Raw genomic sequence first — 19,111 nt, forward strand, 5'->3', positions numbered from 1 at the left:
TGCATCACACAAACCAAACGGCGTTACCTTAAAATTGTACAGGCACTCAGGGGTGATGAATGCAGTTTTCTCACGATCATCGTCATCTACTTCCATTTGCCAGTATCCCTAGTACATGGTTGAGAAAAACTTAGTCCCCTTCAGATAATCTAGTGTATAGTCAATAGTCAAATCGTGGAAGAGGGTAAACGTCCTTTTTAGTTATCTAATTAACTTCCTGTAATCAACTCAAAAGTGCTAACTACCATCCTTCTTCCTGACGAGAACCACTGGTGACGACCATGGGCTCTGCGAAGGCTGAATAATATCATTCTTCATCATTTTCTCAACCTCGTCGCGAATTATTCGACGTTCCGTTGCTGACACACAGTATGCTCTCTGGCTTATTGATTCATGGTCTCCAGTGCTAATCCGATGCTTCACCGTCGATTTGTCGAATTTGCTCTTCACCTGTGGATTGAAGCATTCAGAAAACTCTTGAAGAACGTCAAGTAGCTTCTTCTGTTGTTCCTTAGTGAGATCCGGTGATACTCGAGCTAGAAGATCTTGTCTCATAGTGGTTGCGCTATTTTCGCCCACAGACACGGCATGGCAGGTTTCTGTGATGCTCAGCTGTTCTTCAAATAACGGCTCAGCATTTGCTACGCACATGTCTTGGAAGGATCTGTGGTTCTTGGCGACAGTTAACTATCCACACTTCACCGAATCCGTTCTGAAACAAGACGACAGAGGCTGGTGGACCAAGTTATTCTTTATTGGTATGCTTCTCTGACATTCCACTGCAAGATCCATGGGTTGATGCAAGGCATGACACGTGCCAGTTACCTTTCTAGCGCTGACTGCAGGGATGATCACTTCATCCGGCACACATAGTGTGCACACACTCCTGTCAACAGTATGTCATGTAGTCTAGCATAATCTTCGAGAGACCACAATCTACAATTGCCTGAGAAGCTTTCAAAAAGTCCCATCCGAGAATGACGTCATGACTACACTCTTGTAAGACGATGAATTCTAAGGGCTGTGTATGGCCACTTACACCCACACGAATGGTACATATTCCTGTAGGTTCTACATATTTCCCATTAGCCACGTTCAGCAGAGATGTTTTTCTGTCGATGAATACGGGTTTCTGCAACTGGCGAGGGTACTTCTCCGAAATGACTGAATATGATGCTCCAGAGTCCATAAGAGCTTGATTTGGTCGGCCAGCCTTGAGGATATCGACGTAGTTCCCTATCATCTTTGTAGTGATCGACGGCGGAGGATTTTTATCTTCGGCGGCCTCACCTCCAAGGAAGTTCTCCAGGTTGTGGCGGCTAGCTTGTGGCGATGGTGACCTATGTCGTCCTGCACCCACATCTTGTTGTTCATCTTCGTCGTCCCGGAACTGGCGTCGGCTAAGATCGGTCTTCTGTCTTCTGGCTCGGGCGTCATCAAACATCCGCCTTCTTTCTCGACAATAGCGTACCACATGTCCCGGTCGTCAGCAGTGGAAACATACTGGTTAGTTATCCTGGGTCCTCCAGACGTCAGTCTTCCTTGGTGCCCAAACAGGTTCCCCATGCCGCATTTTAGGAACGTAACTCCGCCTGGGTGTCGACTTTTTCACCGTTTTATAGGGAAATGAAGGACGAGAGATAGCGTTCAATGTCTGTTCCACTTCCTCCCTTATGACCTCTTGAAGAGTCTCGGTTTTTTGCTCGCCGTGCAATCCAACTGCCTTCTGAACTTCCTCTCTCACTGTCTGACGAAGAACACTTGTGAATTACAGCCATCAATACGACGTTTTGAAGACCTTCAAACTTCTTGCGTGTAATTCTTTTTTGATGCATTGTCTCGATATACTGGCGCCATTTTATGAAGTCGTCTGCTGTCGAAACTTCCTTCCGGAGTAGGGCTTGATACATGTCCTCAGCAACACCCTTCCTGAGATGTGCAACCTTATCTTCATTCTAGGACCCCCTATTTTACACAGCTCGAAGACGTCTTGAATGTAGGATGCTGTAGTTTCTCCTGGATGCTGTGCCCTGCACATTAATTTATCTTCAGCCTTGCACTTCTGTCGTTGTGTGTCGCCGAAAAACTTGCGCAGTTCCTCCTGGAATACTTCCCAGCTTGTGAACTTCTCATCGTTGTTCTCATACCGTTGCTTGGCAGTGCCCTCCAAGTAGAAAAATACGTTAGCCAAACACACGGTGTCGTCCCATTTGTTAATTTTGACTCTGCGCTCATATACCTTCAGCCACTTGTTTGGATCTTGACCATCGTCACCAGAGAACCCGGAAGGATGTCTCATGTGGTGGCACACCGTTGCTGTCATCGTAACGTCCTCTTCTTCCTCTGTCTCCGGTAGATTGCGATCTGTTGAATATGGCTCGAACTCGGGTTTCTCGCCACGTAAACGGTGGCTCTGTCGTGGCCTGATGGGAGCCACTATGTCGTCGATAATGTGCGTCTCCACCAGAATAATGTCACTTAGAAGACGGTGTAATTAGGTAAATGACGAACACTAACTTTACTTAACGAAGGTTTATTCAGCACTTGCACACAGAAGGGTGCGGAGCGAACTGCCTCCGACCAGGACACATACAGTATGTATACAGCTACAGAACATTCCAGTACAATGATTCTTGACATTTGTGGATACATCTAGAATGTATTCTAACCGATTATAGAAATTAAAATTCTACAGTCCAGGTGAGTTTCGAACTCAATACCCTCCATGCAACAGTTAGTTATCATAACCACTACAAAACGGTGCAACTCAGCTTCTTCTGCGACAACATTGCATATTGCCTGTCTCTCCTTCTAGTTTACCCCAATTTTTCTCAGAAATTCGAACTTCTTGTAGCATTTTACATTGTCGTACACTTAGTCTTGATCGACAAATCCTATGAACGTGTCTCGAATTTTCATTAGTCTCGCTTATATTCTCAACCACAACGTCTGACTTGCCTCTCTGGCACCTTTACCTTTCCTAAAGCCAAACTGATAGTCATCTAACACGTCATCAATCTTCTTTTTCGTTCTTCTGTATGTTATTTTTGTCAGCAACTTGGATGCGTGAGTTGTTAAACTTACTGGGCAATAATTCTCGCACCTGTCAGGTGTTGCAGTCTTCGGAATTCTGTGGATGATATTTTTCCGAAAGTCAGATGGTGTGTCCCCAAACTCATACATTCTACACACCAACGTGAGTAGTCGTTTTGCTGACACTTCGGCAATGACTATAGAAATTCTGATGGAATGTTATCAATCCCTTCTGAATTATTTGTTCCTAAGTCCTCCAAAGCTCTTAATGATATCAACCTTGCTTTTTTAATTTCACTGAAGATAGTTTTGAATTTCCTGTATAGTGAGTCAGTCCTTCCAAAAATCATACCTTCTTCGATTTCTTCACATTTTTCATGCAGGCATTTCGTCTTAGCTTCCCTGCCCTTCCTATTTTGTATTCCCCACCTATTTGTATTTTTTTATTCTTGAACTTCCGGGAAGATTTTTGTACTTGCTTCTGAAGTATTTCTTTTGTTACCTATGACTTCTTCGCATTTACTTTCTATGTACCTACGTTTTCCTTTCCAACTTTTTTGAATGCCCTTTTCAGTGATGTCAATTCTTCTTCAACTGTACTACCTACTAAGCTACTCCTTATTTCTGTATCTATAGCCATAGAGAACTTCAAGGGTGTCTCGTCACTCCTTAATTCTTCCGTGTCCGACTTCTTTGCGTACTGATCCTTCCTGACTAATCTCTTAAACTTCAGCCTACTATTCTTCATTAGTGCATAGTGATCTGAGTCTATATCTGCTCCTGAGTGCGCATTACAATCCAGTATATGATTTCGGAAACTCTGTCTGATAATGATATAGTCTAACTGAAATCCTCCGTATCACCAGGCCTTTTCCAAGTACACCTCTTCTTCTTGTGACTCTTGAAAAGAGTATTCGCTGTTATCAGCTGATATTTATTATAGAACTCAATTAGTCTCTCTCCTATCTCATTCCTTGTCTCAAGCCCATAGTCTCCTGTAACCTTTTCTTCTACTAAAACTGATTTCCAGTCTCCCATGACTACTGCATTTTCATCTTCTCCTACGTACTGCATTGCCCTTTCAATATCCTCATATACTTTACCTTTTCATCTTCAGCTCTCGACGTCGGCGTGTATACCTGAACTGGGCAGTAGCCGGATGATCTCAGAAGATGTCTCCCGCAGATGGAGACGAAACGACAGGTGGAAATTTTATACATCGACCACGGCCTCTCAGTCCGGAAGTTTTAACTGAAGTGAACTATCGTTGTCCATGTTGGTTTGCTGGCGATTCTGATAACAACAACCCTATTACTGAACTCTTCGCACTAACATATTCTCTGTCTTATCTTTCTATTCGTAACGAATTCTACTCTCATTTTACCATTTTCTGCTGCTATTGATATTTTTATTCGAAAACTAAGCGTCGGCGGAATTCGAACATGGGACCGAAGCCATTTTGATTAGTAATCAAAGACGCTACAGCCAGGCCACGATTTGCATCGTATTCCTGTCTAATGAATGTCATATGAATTCCATGATGGGTAATGAGCCGTGCGTAGCTCATGTTCCCTCCATCATGTATTTTACGCCCTGTTTTTAACGTACTTCCACCTCACTACGTAATTTAAATTACTGGAGGTGCTGCTTTGCCTGACCCTAAGCGGCGCTAGCAGCGCGCATAAATATATATCCTCTCGTAGTATCCTTGCTCGACTGCTATTACTTTCCGGTCGTTGTCTGTCGTAAGAGTTCGGGTCCCCGGTTCGGGCTGCCAGTCAGTTGGAACGCGTCTGGAGTGCAGTCCGGACCTGCCAGTCAGGGTGTTGCAATGCGGCACTAGTGCAGTCGGGTTGGAGCTGTGAGGTCTACGTCGACATGGCTCGTCCGACAATTGTCGCCACGCATCACTTGAGCCAGGCCACGGTCTTCGTGGATGGTCGGTTGGTCATCCTAGCAGACGACCTGTTTTGGCTCGCCGATCGTTCATGAGTCGGCTGTGTGTGTGTGTGTGTGTGTGTGTGTGTGTGTGTGTGTGTGTGTGTGTGTGTACGCGTGCGTGCGCATCGACTCCCGATTTGACTTCATGCATGCTTAGTTACTGTTGGGTATTGTTCAGGTCTTCGAGCAAGTATTTGTCAGGTTGTGTGTGTAGTTGGCTTTATTTCCACTGACGACTATTTTAGATGTTGTCGGCATTCTCAGGGTAATCGGTCGGTTGGTGCGGACCAGGGAGGATATCTCCATGCAGCGCTGTCGGCTGGATCTGCTGGCGGGCCCTGCACAGTGTCGGAACGTGTGTGGAGCTGTCCGATCGCGACGACCTTCGTGGTTGACCGATCCAGGATGTCAAAGTTGAGTGGTGTCGTAAGTACCCAAGCCACGTCCGTTCACGTTGTGTCGTTCGTTTCGGTGGTTCGCTGTTGGGGAGCTTTTCCTGCGAGCAACACCGAGTGGTTGTAGTGGTGAAATCGAGCTGCCGTGCGGTGGAATTAACTATATTGGTTCACTACAATTAAAGTGCACCAGCAGAATTTTCTGCCTTGAGGCCGTTAGTGTTCTGGTTACCTTCCCTGGCCACTGACGTAGATTCAGGCAGTGTTCTTTTTTGGTGGAGTTAACTATATTACTTTATTTCAAATTCAAGTGTACCAGCGGAGTTTTCTGCGTTGTGGCTGTTAGTGTTCCGGTTACCAGTCCTGGCTACTAACGTAATTTCAGGCAGTGTCGTTTCCTCACCTGTCGTCGCTGTCCAACATGGTGTGTAGTTTTTACAGCTTAATACATATTTCATTGTGGATAATCACGTCCGTAACAGTTTGCTCTTTTTTTCATGTACCGACTGGTTGCTAGAAAGTCATTTCGTCGGTCGGTCCGTGACTGTCTCTTTTTCGAGGGCAAGCCCCACCCCTCCCCCTGGAGGCGTTTGAGTGCCGTTGTCTATACTGCCCTTAAATGGGTGTTTAATCGTCTGTTGGTAATCTATTATAGCCAATGCTTTAAAAGAACAAAAAAAATTATGGTGTTTTATGTAAATCAATGACCGTCAGCCCGTTTAAGTAAGATTTAATTCTGTCAAGAGAATATTTTTCTGAAAATTACTGTTGTTGTGCTATCTTTTCATTTAGTGCGCTGTCAGCCATATGAAACTTAAGGGTTTAAGGTATTTTGCAGTTTTGGAAAATCAACTGTGGGCCTTCAGCCGCTTAAAACCATATTCTTAAATTTAGTTATTGTCGTTGCGTTGCCTTTTGATTTAGTGTGCTTTCGGCCACTTAAAACGTAAAGGTTTTAAGCTAATTTTTGAATTTTTGGAAAATCAGCTGTGGGCCTTCAGCCGCTTAAACTCTTATTCTTAAAACTTCCTCTTTAGCGAAAACACTGCTGCCTTCTGCCTTAAAAGATTATGGTAATATATTTTTAAATTTTGAAATTTAATTGTGGCCTTCAGCCGTTGGTATTTCATCTTGTTTATGTTTGTTCTATCCACTTTTGCCTTGAGGCTTTCAGCCTAGCAGTGATATATACATATACATTTTAATTATTTTATTTGCAGTTTTAATTGTGTGTCGCCGGCCGCGGTGGTCTCGCGGTTCTAGGCGCTCAGTCCGGAACCGCGCGACTGTTACGGTCGCAGGTTCGAATCCTGCCTCGGGCATGGATGTGTGTGATGTAGTTAGGTTAGTTAGGTTTAAGTAGTTCTAAGTTCTAGGGGACTGATGACCACGTATGTTAAGTCCCATAGTGCTCAGAGCCATTTGAACCATTTTTTTTAATTGTGTGTCTCCAGTCACTTGAAATTTTTCTTGTTAATTTTTAAGATTTCTTGTTTGGAGGCCTTCAGCCCTGAAAGAATTGGATTTTGAAACTCGCAGTTGTGAAGGTTCGGCTATGTGCCGTTATGGTTTAAATGTGTTATTAAATTGCAGTAAATTACATTTTGAAGTGAAACTGACCGCCACCTTACTTGGCCCTTTCCACAGTCCTAATCACCTGTTCTGACCTGCTGGTTTAGCGGGCGTTTCAGGTAATGTCGAAATTATTCACTGTACTGTCTGTGGATAAAATAATTTGGTTGGATTTATTGGTTTCTACACTGCAGTTTTATTGATATTCACGTTTTACTGCTTAAGTAAATATTCAGTCATAATCCAGTTTGACGGTCCCCATCTTCCTCATCAATTATAAATATACTGTACTGTGGCATTTTACATTAATACCTTCGTCAGTTTCCTTACATTACTAATTACACAGGGTGTCCAACCAGACTCTGCCACCTCATACTAGTACATTTTCCAAACGAAACAAAATGTTAAAAATGCAATAGACGTGTGATGCAACGATGTCAGAGGTCACACGATGGGCAGGAATGCACAACTATAAATGTAAACAAACATCACTTTCAACACAGTTACATTTTTAAAGGACTAATGTATGTTTTTTCTACAGAAATGAAAGCTAGAGGTACAATTAGTTACAGCAGTCTTGTTTCCACTGTTCTGAACCTCATACAGAACAGGAAAGGAAGGCAACAGCCCCACCGTTTCTACAGTAATGGGTAGAGCGAGGGTTGCATACAGTAGGCCTCAAGACAGTGCAAGCAATCTACATTAATTTATTACATGATTAGTGCAGAAACTGTGTCACCGTTTCTATTACTCAAAATCTAACTATTCCCACAAGGATGAGATTTAATGCAGTGAAACCAAGTCTAACATCATTAAATGTACCCCTAGTTTTCAATTCGGTGGAATATGCCATGTAAAAGAACGTGACTTTGTGTTGAAAGTGCTACTTGTTTAGTTGAAGAGATTGTGAATTCCTAGCCTTTGTCTGATACTTCGACGTAGATGTCTCTCTGTTCACATATTGTTTCGTTTCGGAAACATATAAGCGGCAATGTTATGAGAGGCGCCCCGTATCATCTACCACTGTGGGCATTTTGAGTTAATAAAAATAAAAGCAGTAGGTGAGACAACTGCGAAATTGAAAGTGAAGTCTACCATATTTCTTCATGTTAACACAAAATACATGAATTTTTTACCTTAGCTAAATCGATGGTAGATACTCTTTGTGGCTACATTGTCATTTAAAATGAAGTTGTTGATTCAGAACAATTAACATCTTAACACAATGACAATGCCAGCCGGGATGGCCGAGCTGTTCTAGGCGCTAAAGTCTGGGACCGCGCGAACGCTACGGTCGCTGGTTCAAGTCCTGCCTCGGACATTGATATGTGTGATGTCTTAGGTCAGTTAGGTTGAAGTAGTTCTAAGTTCTAGAGGGACTCATGACCTCAGAAGTTAAGTCCCATAGTGCTCAGAGCCATTTTCTGAAACACAATGACACTGAAAATAAAACAAACCTTTTCCATTCTCTTAAAAATAATGTCAAATCCACTTTCTTGGCAGATATTTGTTAATTTGAAGTAAATGGAACGTGATGGGCGGACTTTTAGAAAACGTACTTAGGAGTTATTACTACGTTTTGTGTGCACAAAATGGTGCTTTGAAATGATTTGTGGGTTTAGCACTGCGTGCACACTTAACACATATCTTTTTCGCAAGGTGTAGTAGAACAATAAGTTCTGAAACCTGTGATTCAATACTAAAATCATACTTGTCGCTCTCCATTATTATCAAAAGAGGCAAAACTAATCAGAAACGCTTCAGTTCGTGAAACGTGAACTGACCATATCTCTTTCGTAATGGAACATCGATTATATTGGCACTACATACATGTCTTTACATGTAAATTTTATACATCGCTGGACTAATCAAGTTCTAGTCTGTATGTCTGATTGCGAGTAACGAGATGTGTGTGAGCATGAGATGTGAGCATTATTAATTTGTTTTGTAAACTATTGTATTAAACTGTGAACAAATACTCTGACAGTTGACAGTGGAGCATTTGACGTTCATTAATATGTTGACGTGAAGAAAGTAACATAACTAATTACATTTCTTCAGTGTGTATATCTTCATGTAACAACCCAGATGCAGCAAGCAGTCAGCGATCTAGACGAACAGCCAAATGAGAAATTTCACACCAACGAGCACAACGTTAAGTAGAATCGATGAACTCAACTGTTTAATCTATCCTCGTTCCCGCTAATTTATATTTATTACTCAAAGGCATCCATCGTTAGTACATTGCGAAGTTTGCAATGTTTCCTAAGTACTTCGGTTATTAAAACCGTGCGAGGTGGCGCAGTAGTTAGCACAATGGTCTCGCATTCGGGAGGACGACGGTTCAATCCCGTCTCCAGCCATCCTGATTTAGGTTTTCCGTGTTTTCCCTAAATCGTTTCAGGCAAATGCCGGGATGGTTCCTTTAAAAGGGCACGGCCGATTTCCTTCCCCATCCTTTCCTAACCCGAGCTTGTGCTCCGTCTCTAATGACCTCGTTGTCGACTGGACGTTAAAAAACACTAACCTAACCTAACCTCGGTTATTGAACCCAAAAGAGCCAGTGGTTTGTCAAGGTGCTGAAAGGGGTGCTAATTATTGGCAAATAGCACTGCCTCTATTTAAGCTGAAGACAGCTTGTCGCTCCTGATGTTAGTCGCTCTAGGTGCCAGACATCGCACAGGCAAAGTCTTAATCTACCCCTCAGTTTATTCTGAAATCACGCACTCTGAACACATCTCAGTCTTCCTTCTGTCTTGACCATTAGCAGCATTCGCCAAACTCATTTTGTTACATTTGGATGATCAGATCAGATTTTTGTTATTCGTCTTTTGTTAGGTTGAGGGTGTGGGCGTATTTGTCTTCAGGGATATTTGATGGCTCACGCCAAAATTTTCTCTCCTTTGGCAGTCTTATCCTCTCAAAGTAGCGCTACTCAATTTATTAGCAATTTTCGTTGAGTACATGTTAATACTACGGAATTTCCAAAAAATGTGTCGCTTCAAAAACTATTCAACAGTATTTAAGGTAACTCGCATTTATTGCTCCGTCTCAGTTGCGCACTTTTAATTACATTACATGTTTCGATCACGCTGAATCATATTCAGATTTAAGCAATTGCTTCAGCGATCTGTCTTGATGGCTCAGGACCACATGTCAGACTCCAGAATAGTTACCTTGTAGAATCTCTCTCGTATAATCGTTAAACCTTATGTAGTGATAGATTGTAAACCTTCTCGTTCCTCATACACAGCTCCTTCGGTTTTCGTTGCCGCTACCCTGCAGACTAAGAAGTGGAGTCTTAAAAACCATTCAGTATCCAAGAGCATATAAAATATTTCCTTATTTAAGACAACCGGTTTCAACAGACTGCTGTCCTCTTCAAGTTTTAATATATATTTGTTGTAAAACATGTTCATTTTACACCGAACTTCAGGCACAAGATGTGAAGTGCATGAGGTTCAGCGTAAAATGAACATGTTTTACAACAAAAAGATTTTAAAACCTTAAGATGACAGAAAAGTCTGTTGAAACTTGTTGACTTAAATTACGAAGTATAGGGATCGTGGGTGTTGGATTGTTCTTAACAATTAGAACAGATTGACCTTCTGTATCCTCAAAATGAGAAAAATCAAAGAATAAATCTCTCCTGGAAGTATATCGGCTTGGAGAAAAGCGCATAGTAAGCCACTCTCCAGCGACACACACTGTTTCCTGTATTCAGGTCTGCACAAACACCGGCACACTACAAGATGCAAGTCCACAGGGCATGTGTCATTGGTGAGCTGTTTTTTTTTAAATATGTATTTGTGCGGGAATAGATTCTACATAAGACATTTTTATATACAGGGTGATTTTTTCCACCACGCACAACTCTACGTACTGATCGGTGAGGAGGTACATAAAAAAAGGTCTAATGAACTTACATCCGGAAATGCATGGTCTCCATGCCGGAGATCATTTATTCAATCATACATTGTTACAGAGACTGCTGCCTAATACGTGCTGTTCCACGCAGCTGCAGTTAGAGTATATGCTGAAAATGGTTTCCAAGTGCCTCAAAGGATGCGCGTACACGCCGTAGCATCTTCTCTCTCACACTTTCACATCGGACTGGCTGCACCCGAACAGTGTCGAAGGCAGCATGAATACACTGCTCCAATGTCGCCACAAGCCCCACCTCGCCCCCAGCAGCCTGCCGTTCTTCAATGGGGAATGGTTGTATTTTTCATCAACACAAATCTGTCTTGCATTCTGTTAAACGTATTTCTCAGAAAGGCTGGACCCTAATGGAACAACAACGAAATTCCGGAGAACGCCCCAGATCGCTTTCTCAAATGCCTAGCTGCTCCGCCGAGTGCTTAGCTGTTTTTCTGCAGCCCACTGTCATCCCTCAGCGGTCACCAGGCCTTCCACTGTCCTCCACGGTCGCCAACGCTACACGGCCTGCCTTGAGGCGACGGCCCTTCGCCAACACAAAAGAGAAGCATGGCTGTGTCTGGGGACTACCCACAATAGACTCGCGCCTCTGCGCGCGCCATTCTCCGATGGAGAACAATTGTGTTTGATCTTCGTACATCCATATTACAACTGGGTGATGGTGGGACATCAGCTGGTATAATTTGTAATAAAAATAAAACTCCTCCATCTGTACTTAAGGTTTCATATTTATTTGGCTACTAGTACCGACGTTGCGTCAATTCCATCTTCAGGCCCGTACACTTTGATGATATCAGTTGTGTGTGGCTGAATACTAGAAGTCCGCCATCCATATGGAGCACGTATTGGTCTCACTGCGGACTTCTAGTACTCAACCACACAAAATTGATGTCATCAAATTGCACGGGCTTGAAGATGACGTTGACCCAAATAAATATGAGATGTTACGTACAGCTGGAGGAGTTTCATTTTATAATAAAAATTGTGTTTGATGAGAACACATCTCCTATAATCAAGTAACTATTAAAAAAGGAAAACACGATTGCGACGATAATAAATGCACTCTATCCACTAAAATGGGCACAGTTTATTTTCTTTTAGTTTTATGAGCAAAATGGGTATAGAATTTACGTTCAACTGCAGGATACAATTATCATCTCATTATCTTGCGACATCCAGCTAGTCGTACCGCTGCCAATTGCAGATGATCAACAGAGACAGGTCCACTCTGCATAAAATAAAAAAAGAATTCGACTGTTTTGCTGCGAAAACTTCCAACCACCGAGGAATGTTCTCGTTGTTCCTAAACCTCATCGGAGTAAAGAAAAAGCGAGAATTTAACCTTCGAAGAAAAAACATGTATATCAAGCAATTTCTTTCAGCTTGATGGATGAATTACACAACCTAAGAGCACCTCACATTCAGTGTCTGTAAATAATTTCTCATGCACAGGTGAATTACAAACATTTCAGACCCATGAAATAACATTAGACAACACAATATTTCACGCTATTGGCTCACATGTAGGAAAAAACTCAATCATTTTACGTTCGACAACAACAACAACCTGCACTCAAGAGAACATACCTGTTTTGCACACTATGGCAGGTCCCCTTTTACCAATGTGACGCTATACCATACTAGCGCTCATGAAACAAATCGTGAGAGCCTGTCTCGCCCTGTGTAGGTGGGCGATTCAAATTATCGCCGTAACGAAAGAAAGATAGTTACTCCTGTCAAGAATCATTCCGTGGTGCCACAGCCGTTTCTTACAGCCACCACGTGGTACGTCATTGTTACCAAATTGATAGGCTAATTAATTAAACTGCTCATGACAGTCACTTTGCATGGCGAGTAACTTTTTTTCAGCAGCTTGGTTACGCTCATCAGGTAGGTCAAATGGGAATCCATGGAGGGAAGACGAAATTATTTTCGAGGAACACTACTGAGAAACGACATTTGAACCTAACCACAGAGGGAGTCCACAGCCCAGAACATACATTTCGCGCAAGGACTGTGCTGTTAAAAACATGATCATAACCACTATGTTACTGTCACCCTGCATAGAAAGCTGTATTGAGCTTACAGGCACACACGGGTCAATCACAGCGTTACGCTTCCTGGTAGAAATGTTGTCCACAATTTGGAACAAAGACTATCCATTCAGCCACGTACTTGCACTGGATACTGTAGCGACGTCTTTTAATGATTGAAGCACTGGTGAATCATACACGTGCCTCTCTCATATCTCGAAACGAGTCATATTTTTCGATCCTATCTGCTAAGGATCCCATACAGCAAAAACTCCAGTGCAGTTTTTGAAGCAGTCCTTCTGCATCCTGTAACTGCTTCTCAGTCCCTACCCTGCTCTCCCTGGAGCTTCGTCCATGGGATCGCCCTAATTGAAACTGGACCTGAACGAAGTCGGAGAGCGCTATATCTAAGGAGTTCCTGCTTCCTGTGGAGAAACAGGACGAGCTGAATTAATGCGAGAAGACGACGCCTTGATCTCTCGATGGAAAGGGGGACATGTTGTTTTAGCACCGCAATCCGCGTACAGTATGTAAGGCCAGAATGTTCTGCAGGAGAGTCGATCCATCTCACATATACCACTTTTAATAGTGTGAAGGGGGTGTATTTGGGAGATGTGGTGTTAGGATGAAATTGCTGTATAATCTTACACATGATCAAAACTGACTAGCATGTGACCAGGACTTCTTTGTGCAAGAATGCAGCTACCAGAGCTGTGGTGATGGTACTCTAAACAGCAATTAGACTGTGACATCTCCTTTGTCTACTGATCGTGATGCTTACTCCCTCATAAGAAGTTGCTACTTCTTCATGTTGCATTTTCCTGTAGCGATCTGTGTGTGTGTTTGGGGGGGGGGGGTATCTCAATGTATCGGTTATCGAAAATATTCAAGTGGTTTTTTCTTCACTCTGTTTCCTAGTGAGACATAGCCTCATCTGTCATGCCACTACCATTACTAATGCTATGCATGAATTATTTGGAAAGTGTGATTAAGGGAATGTGTGTTTCTGACTTACAAAGACATATGAAGTCACTGTAGTGATTGGGGTAATATACTTGCAGGGTGGTTGTATGTCTGAGGCTGGACAAGTAAATCCTCCAAGATAGTGTTAAGAGCGTTGCATTCCACAGGACTAATACTTTAGAAACTGCATGGTTTTAACAATGTAGGATTTTTAGGTGCAGAACGCTGTAATCATCAGAGTATGCGTTTATGCTCTCTAATTTATCTCAAGCTGGTACCTTCCTGGTACAGACTCTGGATAGTCGAATAATACTTCAGAATTGATTACACGGTTGATCTACGTGAAATGTTTCAGACTCCATACATCTGGACCTCTATCACTTATAAAGCACACGTTTCTTCTTAACCATCTGTTATACCAACGCAACAGTCTCATGTCTACTAAACAGCGATAAATGGTGTGATCCTCATCGACACGCACGCATCTGGGAAAATCTTGTGCTTTTGGTTGGGTGCAGGAAGGACTGGTCAAGGTCCGCAGCTCGTGGTCGTGCGGTAGAGTTCTCGCTTCCCACGCCCGGGTTCCCGGGTTCGATTCCCGGCGGGGTCAGGGATTTTCTCTGCCTCGTGATGACCGGGTGTTGTGTGCTGTCCTTAGGCTAGTTAGGTTTACGTAGTTCTAAGTTCTTAAGTTCTAGGGGACTGATGACGATAGATGTTAAGCCCCATAGTGCTCAGAGCCATTTGAACCATTTGCGTGGTCAAGGATAATGTGGGAGGGATCTGTCAATCTCCAACGGTATCCGGTATCCTAGGGATGTGACAATACTCTGTGACGCCCATCCACTGGGGGAAAGATGGCCAGTCGTAATCGTGAATTATGCACTACGATCGATGTGCTGGAAATATGTAGATAACCACTTTGCATCGGTAGAGGACGCTGTCTGGAATACTTTGGCGTGTGTGGTAGACTGGGTGTACTGCACAGTCATCTAGCTGCATTCGCAGTTCAGTACATGGTACTTGAAAAGTAGCGGAGGAGTGATTTAGAGATGATGCAGAAAATGGGAAGTGTTCTAGTGTATCACTGACTGGCATTGAAATAAAGGAACAACATGTAAAATTGATCTCGCATTCAACTGCGGTGTGTATTAAAGTACCTCGTCCCATATCAACAGGGTCTTTCGCATCCCGACCATCCACTGCGTACACTGTTGATTACCGCACATTGATTGACTGACACCACTCTGATGAAATGGATGCAGCCTTGGTAGAACACTGGATATCTGCTACTTGTCGCTGTGGAGCATGGGATTAAATTTAGAGGTCATAAACTTTATACAATTGTTTGAAAGGGATCCTCAGTGCTGCAGACTCGTCCTATTTCCAGACGCTGGATATCTGCTACTTGTCGCTGTGGAGCATGGGATTAAATTTAGAGGTCATAAACTTTATACAATTGTTTGAAAGGGATCCTCAGTGCTGCAGACTCGTCCTATTTCCAGACGCTGCGATGCCCTGTACATGTTTCTATTTTTATTTTTTTATTATTTTTCCCCAATAAGATAACAGCACTTGTTCCTATTTGTACTACCTCGCGCATATTGTGAACAGCACTTTCTGGCGAGGAACAGTATTCATGTACATGACTGCAAAATGAGGGAACAATGGTTTTCGAAATGGAACACTGAGACGTCCACTACCCTGTCTATGGGGAAGATGAGTTCCTATATGTTTCCATGTCTTCCACATTTTTGTCAATGAGTCACATCGCCTCTATGATTTATCTCTATCAGTCTGTGTGCTGTGGTGGCTATGTGGTTTACGCCATGCGATGTTCAGCTTTCTTTGAAAGCCAAAGGATTGAAACATGTTAATTACAGTTTAGCAGCAGCTAACACAGACGTCCAAGTCATAGGGGAAAAAACAAAGTGTGTGGCGGTGTACACTGATTGGATGTGTTACAACTAAAAGACCATGTACGAAACTGCTTATGAAGGAACAATACAGAAACGCTCTCGTGTGATTGATAGTCCGTTGGATATGGTCCTCCTACAGTACAAGTGGTTAAACTTTACATAAGTGCAGGGAAACGACTTCAACCACGATCCACCTGCTCCAATGAACCAATTAATTTATATTTAATAGGACTGCCACATATGGTCAATGCCGGAAAGCGGCCTGTATTTCTTTCAGCTGTATCAGAAGACAGGGGCATGGTAGTATCTCAACGAGGTCTCAAGCAGATGACTTTAGCGGAGATTTTATAGTTCATAGGTTTGCTCTGTTGGATGGCACAATATATCGAGGTGGGAGAGAATGTTTGGGTGATGGACATGAATGCACCCTGAGATACGCAGATCTCCTTAGGACTGCAGTACCTTTATGTAGTTTTCAGATGTATCGCAATGCAATAACAAAATCCTCATCCTTCTTCCATGCCCTGTATGATGTGGAGTCTTCCTAATTTTTTTTTCTGCAAGAAACACTACCGTAACAGCCCATACTATCTTTTCTACTACCTCATGTTGCAGGGGAAAGCTTCGTTTGGTGCTGGCACTGTACACATTGTAAACTGATTGCGGAGCTATGACAACATGTATCCTGAGTAAAACCAACCCGCTTCCAGAAAAAGGAAGTAATAGGGGACTGCATCTTGAAAACATATGACGTCATTGAAGATAAATTTATGGAACTACAATCTCGTAATCCCAACAATGAGTTAAACTGAATCCACAATGTATAACAACGCTCTTGTTGGTCTGAATATGGTAAGGAGAAACTCATTGTAGCCGGCCGAGGTGGCCGTGCGGTTCTGACTCTGCAGTCCGGAACCGCGGGACTGCTACGGTCACAGGTTCGAATCCTGCCTCGGGCATGGGTGTGTGTGATGTCCTTAGGTTAGTTAGGTTTAAGTAGTTCTAAGTTCTAGGGGCCTTATGACCTAAGATGTTTAGTCCCATAGTGCTCAGAGCCATTTGAACCATTTGAAACTCATTGCAACTGCACTTCTCTTATCTTATTCAAATCCTATGTAGTCCTCTTCGACAACCGCGTGATAGAATTTTCATTCCCTGCAGTGTAACCGGCAAAACGTACGAGTACTGTAGAAGATTATGACTACTTTTTTGGTCAGGGATTTTCTCTGCCCCGTGATGACTGGGTGTTCTGTGATGCCCTTAGGTTAGTTAGGTTTACGTAGTTCTGAGTTCTTAAGTTCTAGGGGACTGATGACCATAGATGTTAAGTCCCACAGTGCTCAGAGCCATTTGAACCACAACTTTTTTAGTATTTACCTTGTGTCTGCTGTAATTCCAAACCATGTTCTGGCCACGTTGTGACTGTCGTGTTTCGTCGCTCTGTCGATGACATCTCCTGGTTATACTTTTACGGTGACCACGTAATTTCTGTAAGATTACAGACAAAAAAAAAGAAAGAAAAAACAACCTTGAAAAACCCACATACACAGCGTAAGTCAAAAGCGATAAATGACAATGTAACGCGCCGACTGGCGATACCCAAGATCAAACTTACAACGACGACGGATAGTACTGTACCAACATCGCTATGCCACTAATGTATAGCTTCCTGCCGCGCAAAATACTTGGGCGAACCAATCGAGCACTACAGCTTTAATTAGGTACAGTTTTTAATTTCACAGTCGATGTTATGATTGGGAATCGCTATCTGATTTTAGAAGATTCCAGCCGTAGTGGAGCGCCTGGCGACTACTCGGAGTCTAGCTCGTACCGTAATCGCACTCTCAAGGAACAAATTGATGACAGATCACCCTTAGTAGAATTACTACTGCGGAGACCTCAACCACTGACTGTGCAGCCGGCTCGAATATCGAATAATGAAAGACAGCATCCTTACTTTACACAACCTCGGGATCGAACAGTGATACGATTACACTACAAATACACACATCCAAACATTCTAATGACAATGATCACCAGTATCAAGCAGTAATTACGAGATTGGCCGATTTAGATAACAACTCTCGTATCTAAGCTACTGGTCGAATCTGTGCATCAAATCTCTTTATATTATGTCGAGATAAATGCCCCAACTATCTTGCAATTGTTCTCCCACACAACGAAATTCTCACAACGCAGTACATTATCTGTGGAAAAGACCCGTAACTTTTTAATTACTTACAAATTTCCTATTCCATATACCGTCGTGTTGTGTCCAGTTTGTATAAAGACGCTTCCACCAATATCGATAAGAATTGAAATAGTTTATGCTACCACCAAATCGCTCTCCACTTAGCCCAGCGTTGGTATGTAAATAATACGACGTCACGTATTTCATAGGTTTAATAATCTTAGTCCTTGGTGTAATCGTTGACACTTCCGTAATAAATTACGATAACTTCAATTCTACTTGCAATTAGACACTCTTTCCATCAATGAAATCGTTTTAACTTTTTAGAATATCTACCCTCTGTAGGTTTATCGTGGTTCCACTCAATCAATGAACTTTTTATTAGGCAAACTGACAAATACCAGCGTATACTTGTGTCCTGCAACGCGGTATTAAGATCTCTGGAATTCACTCTTTTCTTTTCCCGTAAATATGTATGTACGCACACCAGATACTATTTAAATACACGTAAGGTTTATGTTAACCCAAGAAAACTTGAGTTTATTTTCTCTAGGTATTTCAATACAATTTCATTCACGTAAGTGAGCGTGTGCCATCAAAGACTACACTCCACAACACGGAAATTCAGTAATAAAAAATATTAAAAAAATAAAGAAAACCCTAAGTTCACCGCCACTTTAAATCTAACCTTAAGTGACAATTTAAAGCAATTCAGAACCTCTTCAGGCGTTGACAATACGCGACCCGCTAAGTTCTCTATTTGTATTCGGCCACTCGTCACTTTGGCTAATCAAGTTTTTGTTTAGCTGCGTGCGGCTTGTAAAATAGTTCCTCTATTTTATTGTCGCTTATCCATTACACTACTGGTGCACTCTATCACAATATAGTGAAACAGTTCGTATTTATTCGAGCCAGTTCTCGGTCCGCTGCAAGATAGTGGTATTTATACAACAACTACGTACATGTGTTCGAGGCTTTCCCTTATCGACACACACACACACACACACACACACACACACACACACACACACACACACACACACACACACACATACACTTCAACAAAAGGGCCAACAACTCAATTACCTCTGGGCGCGCTGCGACCACTAATCGTACAACAAAACT

Source organism: Schistocerca cancellata, chromosome 5 (genome assembly GCF_023864275.1).
Source record: "Schistocerca cancellata isolate TAMUIC-IGC-003103 chromosome 5, iqSchCanc2.1, whole genome shotgun sequence".
NCBI classification, from domain to species: Eukaryota; Metazoa; Arthropoda; class Insecta; order Orthoptera; family Acrididae; genus Schistocerca; species Schistocerca cancellata.